Here is a 9,051-nt window from a genome sequence, read left to right as displayed (position 1 = left end):
TGAAAAAAGGTTATAGGGAAAATATTACTTTAATGAGATATCTACAAAATCGATGGATATTTGTCGTTGGTCATTACAAAAAACAAAACAAAAAACAAAAAAAGTACACGTGACTCTCAGGCTAATTCACGCCACGCTAAAAGCGTCCGGCTGAAGTCTCTCCATGATATCCACGGCAAACTTCTCCGGTCAGACATGGTCCCGAGTTTGTCCATTGCCAAGGAGTCTACCAATGCTTGATAACGGGCTTGTGGACGGGCTTGTAGACGGGGGTGTAGACAGGCCTGTGGTAGACGGGTGGCGGGTGGTAGACGGGGCGAGCGACGTAGCGGACAGGTTGGTAGGCCACGCGGGAGGGGCCCTTCTTGTACTTCTTGAACAGCTTGAAGGGATCGGGGTCGGCGGAGGTCAACACCGCCGACAACACCAACAGAAGAGTCACGAACAAAGCAGTCTGCTTGACCAAGAAATAACATTTGAACCAGCATGAAACAAAATGAAGAAATAGCACAGGATAAGTTTAATGTTTTGTATGATTAAGAATAATCTTACTTTTATTAGTGATTAACTGTAATGGAGTTGCTGCTACAAAATAGGTAAGTAGACAAGATATTTTACTAATTATCAAATTTCAGACTTTTAGATAATGCAGATTTCCTTTCAATCTGCGTCGCTTCTACTCACGATCTTCATTTTGAGGTCTTGGTTAACTGACTTGAGTTAGGCCTGAGCTCTGAAGAACTGTGGGCACTTTAGATAGGTCGTCTCCTTATATAGGGCAACTGGATACCGGGTGTAGTACCACGTCTCCATATAACATTATTAATCCCATGGAAGCTATTTTACCAGACAAAGTCTCGTTGCAACGCACTCTTTTTGTATTCATTATATGTACTACAAGAAAACTAGCCAAGGCTTCAAATAAATATTGCTGTGTGAAGAAGAGGCTGCTCCAGTTACGGTGAAAGGCAATGTCAGGCAACCGAAAAGGCCTGGACCTAAAGCCAGACCTTCAGGGACGAACATCAGATGATACAGGAAGAAAATTTACACCCACATAGCTCTGAATACCCAGTGATGTAATATATTCTGTATTTTGAAGTAACACCGATAAAAAAAAATGAAAAATAAAAAACTCATACAATGGAAATCATTATCATATGATGTTATTGAGCTCATACTATTATGTTCAAGTGAACACGCACAAACTTATAAAAACGCCGGTGCGTGTGAGGTTCAAATTATTAGTAATAGTAATAGGGTGCTCTCAATTATATGATTCTTTGATTGAATATCATTCCTCGACAATTATTGCGTTATTCTCTCATAAAGATTGCCATCATGGATGTCATTGTGATTGCTTGACTGACTGATTATCATTACTATTATCCCCTTCATCATCATCATCTTTATCCTCGTCATCGTCATCATCATTATCCTCGTTAACATCATCATTATTATCACTATTATCATCACAAATATTTCCTATATGATGATTATTATCTACTTCATTATTACAATTGTTATTTCTAATATCTATTATCTAATCGCTATCTATTATTTCCTTTAGCATTGATACTGATAGTATTAGTAGTACTCTTGTTATATGATTGATGCTGGTACTAATATATATTATTACTGTTATCGACATTATCTTGTTATCACTACTATCATTACCATCACAACATATACACTCAGCTTTATCATTTTGGATAGCCATGGCATTATTATCAATGTTATTGACATTGTCATCATTATTTCCATCATCAGTATTCCTTAAAAGGCACCAAGAGGAAATAAGGCTGAGGTACAAATTTGAGAATGGTGCAACAAAATGAGTAGAGAACCATTTTCAGCAGCTATCTCTCCCTCACTCTTTCTTTCTCATTCTCCCTCTTTCTTTTTCACTATCTCTCTCTGTCTCTCTGTCTTTCTTAATCTGTCTCTCTGTCTAACTCTCCTCTCTCGCTCTCTCTATCTATCTCTCTACTGTTGTCTTTCTATATATCTACTCAATTTGTATTTATCCCTCTATTTATCTCTGTCTATCTATCTCGATATGTCTGCCTGTCTTTCTCTATCTCTCTTTCTATTGCTGTCTGTCTATATACCTTCTCTCTTTCTCTCTCTCTTTCTCTCTCTATCTCTTTTTGTATTGTTGTCTGCCTGTCTATATATCTACTTTGTCTGTCTTTCTATCTGTCTGTCTCTTTCTCTCCCTTTCTCTCATTCTCTCTCTCTTTCTCTCTCTATCTCTTTCTTATTCTCTCTCTCACTCTTGTATTCTCCTTCTCACTCTCTCTCTTTATCTATTTCTATCTCTCTTTATGTATATATATATATATATATATATATATATATATATATATATATATATATATATATATATATATATATATATATACATGTGTGTGTGTATCACAAGATAGGAGAAGGCTTTTATTGCAACGTAGAAGGCGAGAGGAATGAAAGAACGCTGCCCTTCATCAGAGCACGTGGGGACTGTGGGGCAGCCGGCCGTGGTCAAAACGTCAGCCGGTTCATATAAACAAAAACGGCTTGACTGACTTTTTATATCTATACTTAACCTAACATAATCAATCAAAATGTCAAAATGTAATAACCCTTTCTGGATTGTTTACGCATGGCCGACAAACCAGTGGATTAGATCTTGGTATTGACCTGCATCCGACAACAGATCATTACTGTCATTATCGTCAGTACCAACATCATTACTACTATCGTCATTAGCATCATTATCTTTATAATTATATTAATGATAAAAGTTTTAACGATAGTAATGACAAGGATGATAATAATTACAATATCAATGATAATAGTAATGATGATGATGATTATGATAATGATTGTTATGATGATATGGGTGATAATGATAAATATCATGATAATGTTAACACTGGTAGTGACTATTAACATCATGAATAATATGTATGTATATAAGTATATATAGCCAGTGATGTAATTTATTATTCTATATTTTGAAGTAAGACCGAAAAAAAATCTAGTGCCATCCTGATTTCATACAATGGAAATCATTATCATATGGTGTTACTAAGCTGATACTATCATGTTCAAGTGAACACGCGTAAACTTATAAAAACGCCGGCGCGTGAGAGGTTCTTATTATCATCAGTAATAATAGGGTATTATCAATTTTATTAGCAAATTCAGAGGTATTATATGTTTTTATTGCATATCGTTCCTCGCCAATTATTGCATTGTATTCTCATAACGAATGCCATCATGACTGCCATTGTGATTGCTTGACTGATTGATTATCATTACTGTTATCACCATCCTCATCCTCATCATCATCTATATCATCGTCACCTTCAACATCATCACGATCATCATCCTCGTTAACATCATCATCATTATTATCACTATTATTATCATCACAGTTATATCCTATATAATGTTTATAATCAAATTCTTTATTACAATTATTCTTACAATTTATATTATTCAATCGTTATCTATTATTTATTTTTTCATTGATACTGATAGCAATAGTAGTACTCTCGTTATATGATTGATACTGGTACTAATATATATTACTACTGTTATCGACATTATCTGGTTATCAATACTATCATTACCATCACAACATATACACTCAACTTTATTATTTTTTGCTAGCCACGTCATCATTATCAATGTTACTGACATTGTCATTATTATTTCCATCATCAGCATTCTTTAAAAGGCACCAAGAGGAACTAGGGCTGAGGAACAATTTTGCGAATGATGCAACAAAAGAGTATAGACCCATTTTCAGCTGCTCTCTCTCTTTCTCTCTTTCTCCTCTCTCTCTCTTTCTTTTTCATTATCTTTCTCTGTCTCTGTCTTTCTTTATCTGCCCTTCTCTGTCTATCTTTCCTCTCTCGCTCTCTCTCTATCTATCTCTCTTTCTATGCTGCCTGTCTATATAACTGCTCTGTCTCTCTCTTTCTCTATATACATCTCTGTCTATCTATCTCGATATGTCTGCTAGTGTTTCTCTCTCACCCCTCCCCCCTGACCCCCTGTCTCTCTCTTTCTTTCTCTATCTCTTTCTATTGTTGTCTGTCTATATATATACTGCCTCTCTCTCTTTCCTTCCTTCTCTATGTCTCTTTCTATCGCTGTCTGCCTGCCTATATAACTATTTTGTCTGACTTTCTATCTGTCTGTTTCTCTCTTTGTATCTGTTTATCTGTATTTCTATAAATCTATCTCTCCCTTTTTCTCTATCTCTTTACCTATGTTTATCTCAATATATCTTTATATATATGCATAAATAAATATATATATATATATATATATATATATATATATATATATATATGTATATATATGTATATATATATATATATATATATATATATATATATATATATATATATATATATGCATGTATGTATGTGTATATCACATGATAGGGGAAGGCTATTACTGAAACGTAGAAAGCGAGAGGAATGAGAGCAGAACGGTACACGGTGCCCTTCCTCACCAGAGCACGCGGGGACTGTAGGGCAGCCAGCCTTGGTCGAAACGTTGGCCGGCTCATACAAACAAAATCGGTTTGATTGACTTTTTTATATCTATACTTAACCTAACCTAATCAATAGCAATGCCAAAAGTTTCGACTCTAATGAACCTTTCTGTTTACGCATGGCTCACAAACCAGTGGATTAGATCTTGGTATTGATCTGGATCCGAGACCAGATTATCATTACTATCATTATCACTACCATCATCATTACTACTGTCGTTATTATCGTCATTATCTTTATGATGATATAAATGATAAAAGTAATAATGATGGTAATGAAAAGGATAATGACCATAGCAATATCAATGATAATAGTAATAATGATGATAGTTATGATATTAATTATGATCATGATAAGGACGATGATGAATATCATAATAATGATGATAATTAAAGAAATTATCAACATTATTACTATTATCATTACCATATCATTATAATCACCTTTATTAGAATCACTACTATCATTAGCATTACTAATGTTATTACTAATCATAATGACTACTATTATAATTGGGATCATTGTCAGACTATCTAACTGAAATGGTAGTCCCAATTTAGTCATTGATATAATCATAAACATAGTTGTTATTTTTCTTATCAGCATTAGTCAAAAGATGAGTTTTCGGAGGGTCTCCTTCTGTTAAATGTTATCATTACCATAACCTTCCCCACCCTTTGTAATCATTACATTATTTGCGGTAGCAATACTAATGATACATACACACACGCACGCGCGCGCGCGTTTATGTGTTTTGTGTGTGTGTGTATATATATACATATATATATAAATATATATATATACAGTATATATATATATATATATATATATATGTGTGTGTGTGTGTGTGTGTGTGTGTGTGTTTGTGTGTGTGTATGTGTGTGTGTATAATACATATAATATATGTATATATATTCAAATATATATGCAATATATGATATACACAATATATATATATATATATATATATATATATATATATATATATATATATATATATATATACAAGATATGCATATATATATTCACATATATATATACATGTAAATGTGTGCTAGTATACATATGTGTACATATACATATATATGTATATGTATATATACAGTATATACATATACAGATACATAAATATATATATACTTATATATATGTATGTATATATATATATATGATATATATATATTATATATATATATATATATATATATATATATATATATATATATTATACACATATAATGTGTGTGTGCATATATGTATATATATTATATATATATATATATATATATATATATATATATATATACATATACACACTATCACAAGTATTGCCAGTATAGTGTGTGTGTGTGTGTTTGAGTGTGTATACATTCATATATATATATGTATATATATTTTATATGAATATATATCTAAACATACATACATATATATGTATATGTATATATATATATATATATATATATATATATATATATATATACATGAATTAATGTTGTTGTTTTTATTATTATCATACTTGTATGATATATGTTCTCAAAGTCACAGAGATATTCTCTTACGCCCTTCCATTAGTAGTAGATTTCATGGTATTCAATGTCAGAGATAAAAGGTTATAAGGAAAATATGAATTTAATGAGATATCTACAAAATCGATGGATATTTGTCGTTGGTTATTATAAAAAAAAAAAAAGTACATGCGACTCTCAGGCCAATTCACGCCACGTTGAAAGCGTCCGGCTGAAGTCTCTCCATGATATCCACGGCAAACTTCTCCGGTCAGACATGGTCCCGAGTTTGTCCATTGCCAAGGAGTCTACCAATGCTTGATAACGGGCTTGTGGACGGGCTTGTAGACGGGGGTGTAGACAGGCCTGTGGTAGACGGGTGGCGGGTGGTAGACGGGGCGAGCGACGTAGCGGACAGGTTGGTAGGCCACGCGGGAGGGGCCCTTCTTGTACTTCTTGAACAGCTTGAAGGGATCGGGGTCGGCGGAGGTCAACACCGCCGACAACACCAACAGAAGAGTCACGAACAAAGCAGTCTGTTTGACCAAGAAATAACATTTGAACGAGCATGAAACAGAATGAAGAAATAGCACAGGATAAGTTTAATGTTGGTAATGATCATAGAAACGATTTTGCATGATTAAGAATAATCTTATTATCAATAGTGATTAACTGCAATGGAGGTGCTGCTACAAAATAAGTAAGTAGACAAGATATTTTACTAATTATCACATTTCAGAATTTTAGATAATGCAGAGTTGCTGTCAATCTGCGTCGCTTCTACTCACGATCTTCATTTTGAGGTCTTGGTTAACTGACTTGAGTTAGGCCTGAGCTCTGAAACACTGTAGGGACTTTAGATAGGTCGTCTCCTTATATAGGGCAACTGGATACCGGGTGAAGTACCACGTTTCCATATAACATTATTAATCCCATGGGAGCTATTTTACCAAAGGCTCGTTTCAACTCACTCTTTTTGTATTCATTACATATGTTAAAAGAAAACTGGCCAAGGCTTCAAATAAATATTGCTGCGTAAAGAAGAGGCTGCTCCAGTTACGGCGAAAGTCAATGTCAGGCAACCGAAAAGGCCTGGACCTAAAGCCAGACCTTCAGGGACGAACATCAGATGATACAGGAAGAAAATTTACACCCACATACCTCTTAATAGCCAGTGATGTAATCTATTCTATATTTTGAAGTAACACCGATAAAAAAAAAAAATAGTGCCATCCTAATTTCATACAATGGAAATCATTATCATATGATGTTATTGAGCTGATACTATCATGTTCAAGTGAACAAGCACAAACTTTAAAAAACGCCTGTGCGTGTGAAGTTCAAATTATCAGTAATAGTAATAGTAATAGGGTGCAATCAATTTCCTTAGGAAATTCAGAGGCATTATATGATTTTTTGATTGAATATCGTTCCTCGCCGATTATTGCATTATTCTCCCATAACGATTGCCGTAATTGCTGTCATTTTGATTGCTTGACTGATTGATCATCATTCCTATTTTCCTCTTCACCATCACTTTTATCATCATCATCATCGTTAACATCATCATTATTATCACTTTTATTATTATCACAAATATTTCCTATATAATGATTATCTAATGATTCTTTATTGCAATTGTTATTACTATTCTCTATTATTATTACTATTATCTATTATCTAATCGTTATATATCATTTCCTTTAGCATTGATACTGATAGTAATAGTAGTACTCTTGTTATATGGTTAGTACTAATATATATTACTACTGTTATTGATATTATCTAATTATCGCTACTATCATTACCATCACAACATATACACTCAACTTTATCATTTTTGATAGCCACGTCATCATTATTAATGTTATTGACATTGTCATTATTATTTCCATCATCAGTATTCCTTAAAAATCACCAAGAGGAACTAAGGCTGAGGTACAAATTTGCGAATGATGCAACAAAATGAGTAGAGCTCCATTTTCAGCTGCTATCTCTCTCTCTTTCCCCTTCTTTCTCTTATTCTCTCTTTCTTTTTCATCCTCTTTCTCTGTCTTTCTTTCTTTATCTGCCTCTCTCTGTCTATCTCTTCTCACTCGCTTTCTCTTTAACCTTCTCTATCTATTAATCTCTCTTTCCATTACTTTCTGTCTGTCTATATATCTACTCTATCTGTATTTCTCTCTCTCTATCTCTCTCTATTTGTCACTGTCTATTTATCTCGAAATGTCTGCAAGTCTTTCTCTCTCTCTATCTCTTTCTCTCTATTTCTCTGTTTATCTATCTCGCTATGTCTGCCTGTCTTTCTCCTTCTCTCTTTTTTTTCTCTATCTCTCTTTCTCTTGCTGTCTGTCTATATATCTACTTTCTCTCTCTTTCTCTATCTCTTTTTCTATTGCTGTCTGCCTCTCTATATATCTACTTTGTCGGTCTTCCTATCTCTCTCTATCTATCTATCTCTTTCTTATTCTCTCTTTCACTCTCATTTTCTATCTCCCTCCCTCCCTCTAACTCTCTTTCTTTATCTATCTCTGTCTCTATCTCTCTTTATATATATGTATATATATATATATATATATATATATATATATATATATATATATATATATATATATATATATATATATATATATATATATATATATATATATATATATATATATATACATATATATGTATGTGTGTGTGTGTGTGTGGATCGCAAGATAGGAGAAGACTTCTACTGCAACGAAGAAAGCGAGAGGAATGACAGCAGAACGCTGCCCTTCTTCACCAGAGCATGCGGGGACTGTGGGGCAGCCAGCCTTGGTCAAAACGTCGGCCTGTTTATATAAACAAAACCGGCTTGATTCACTTTTTATATCTATACAAACCTAACCTAATCAATAAAGATGTCAAAATAGTTTCGACTGTGATGACCCTTTCTGAATTGTTTATGCGTGACCGACAAACCAGTGGATTATATCTAGGTATTGAACTGGATCGGA

At 33.4% G+C, this 9,051-nt stretch overlaps 2 long non-coding RNA genes across 2 annotated transcripts; both read right to left on the bottom strand.

Moving 5' to 3' along the window:
* Positions 1 to 13: 13 nt before the first annotated feature.
* LOC147470052 (uncharacterized) lies at positions 14 to 748 on the bottom strand. Its single transcript, XR_015191790.1, has 2 exons — positions 685 to 748; positions 14 to 454 (listed from the first exon to the last, which is right to left on the bottom strand). It is a non-coding gene; the product is annotated as an uncharacterized LOC147470052 (long non-coding RNA).
* Positions 749 to 6,175: 5,427 nt separating this feature from the next.
* LOC147470051 (uncharacterized) lies at positions 6,176 to 6,931 on the bottom strand. Its single transcript, XR_015191789.1, has 2 exons — positions 6,853 to 6,931; positions 6,176 to 6,600 (listed from the first exon to the last, which is right to left on the bottom strand). It is a non-coding gene; the product is annotated as an uncharacterized LOC147470051 (long non-coding RNA).
* Positions 6,932 to 9,051: the final 2,120 nt, after the last annotated feature.

The sequence above is a fragment of the Penaeus japonicus genome, unplaced genomic scaffold (assembly GCF_977035675.1).
Source record: "Penaeus japonicus unplaced genomic scaffold, GWHDUDI00000001_assembly GWHDUDI00000017, whole genome shotgun sequence".
NCBI classification, from domain to species: Eukaryota; Metazoa; Arthropoda; class Malacostraca; order Decapoda; family Penaeidae; genus Penaeus; species Penaeus japonicus.
Note: the sequence above shows the minus strand (reverse complement) of the source record. Positions and strands in the feature narration are given on the sequence as shown.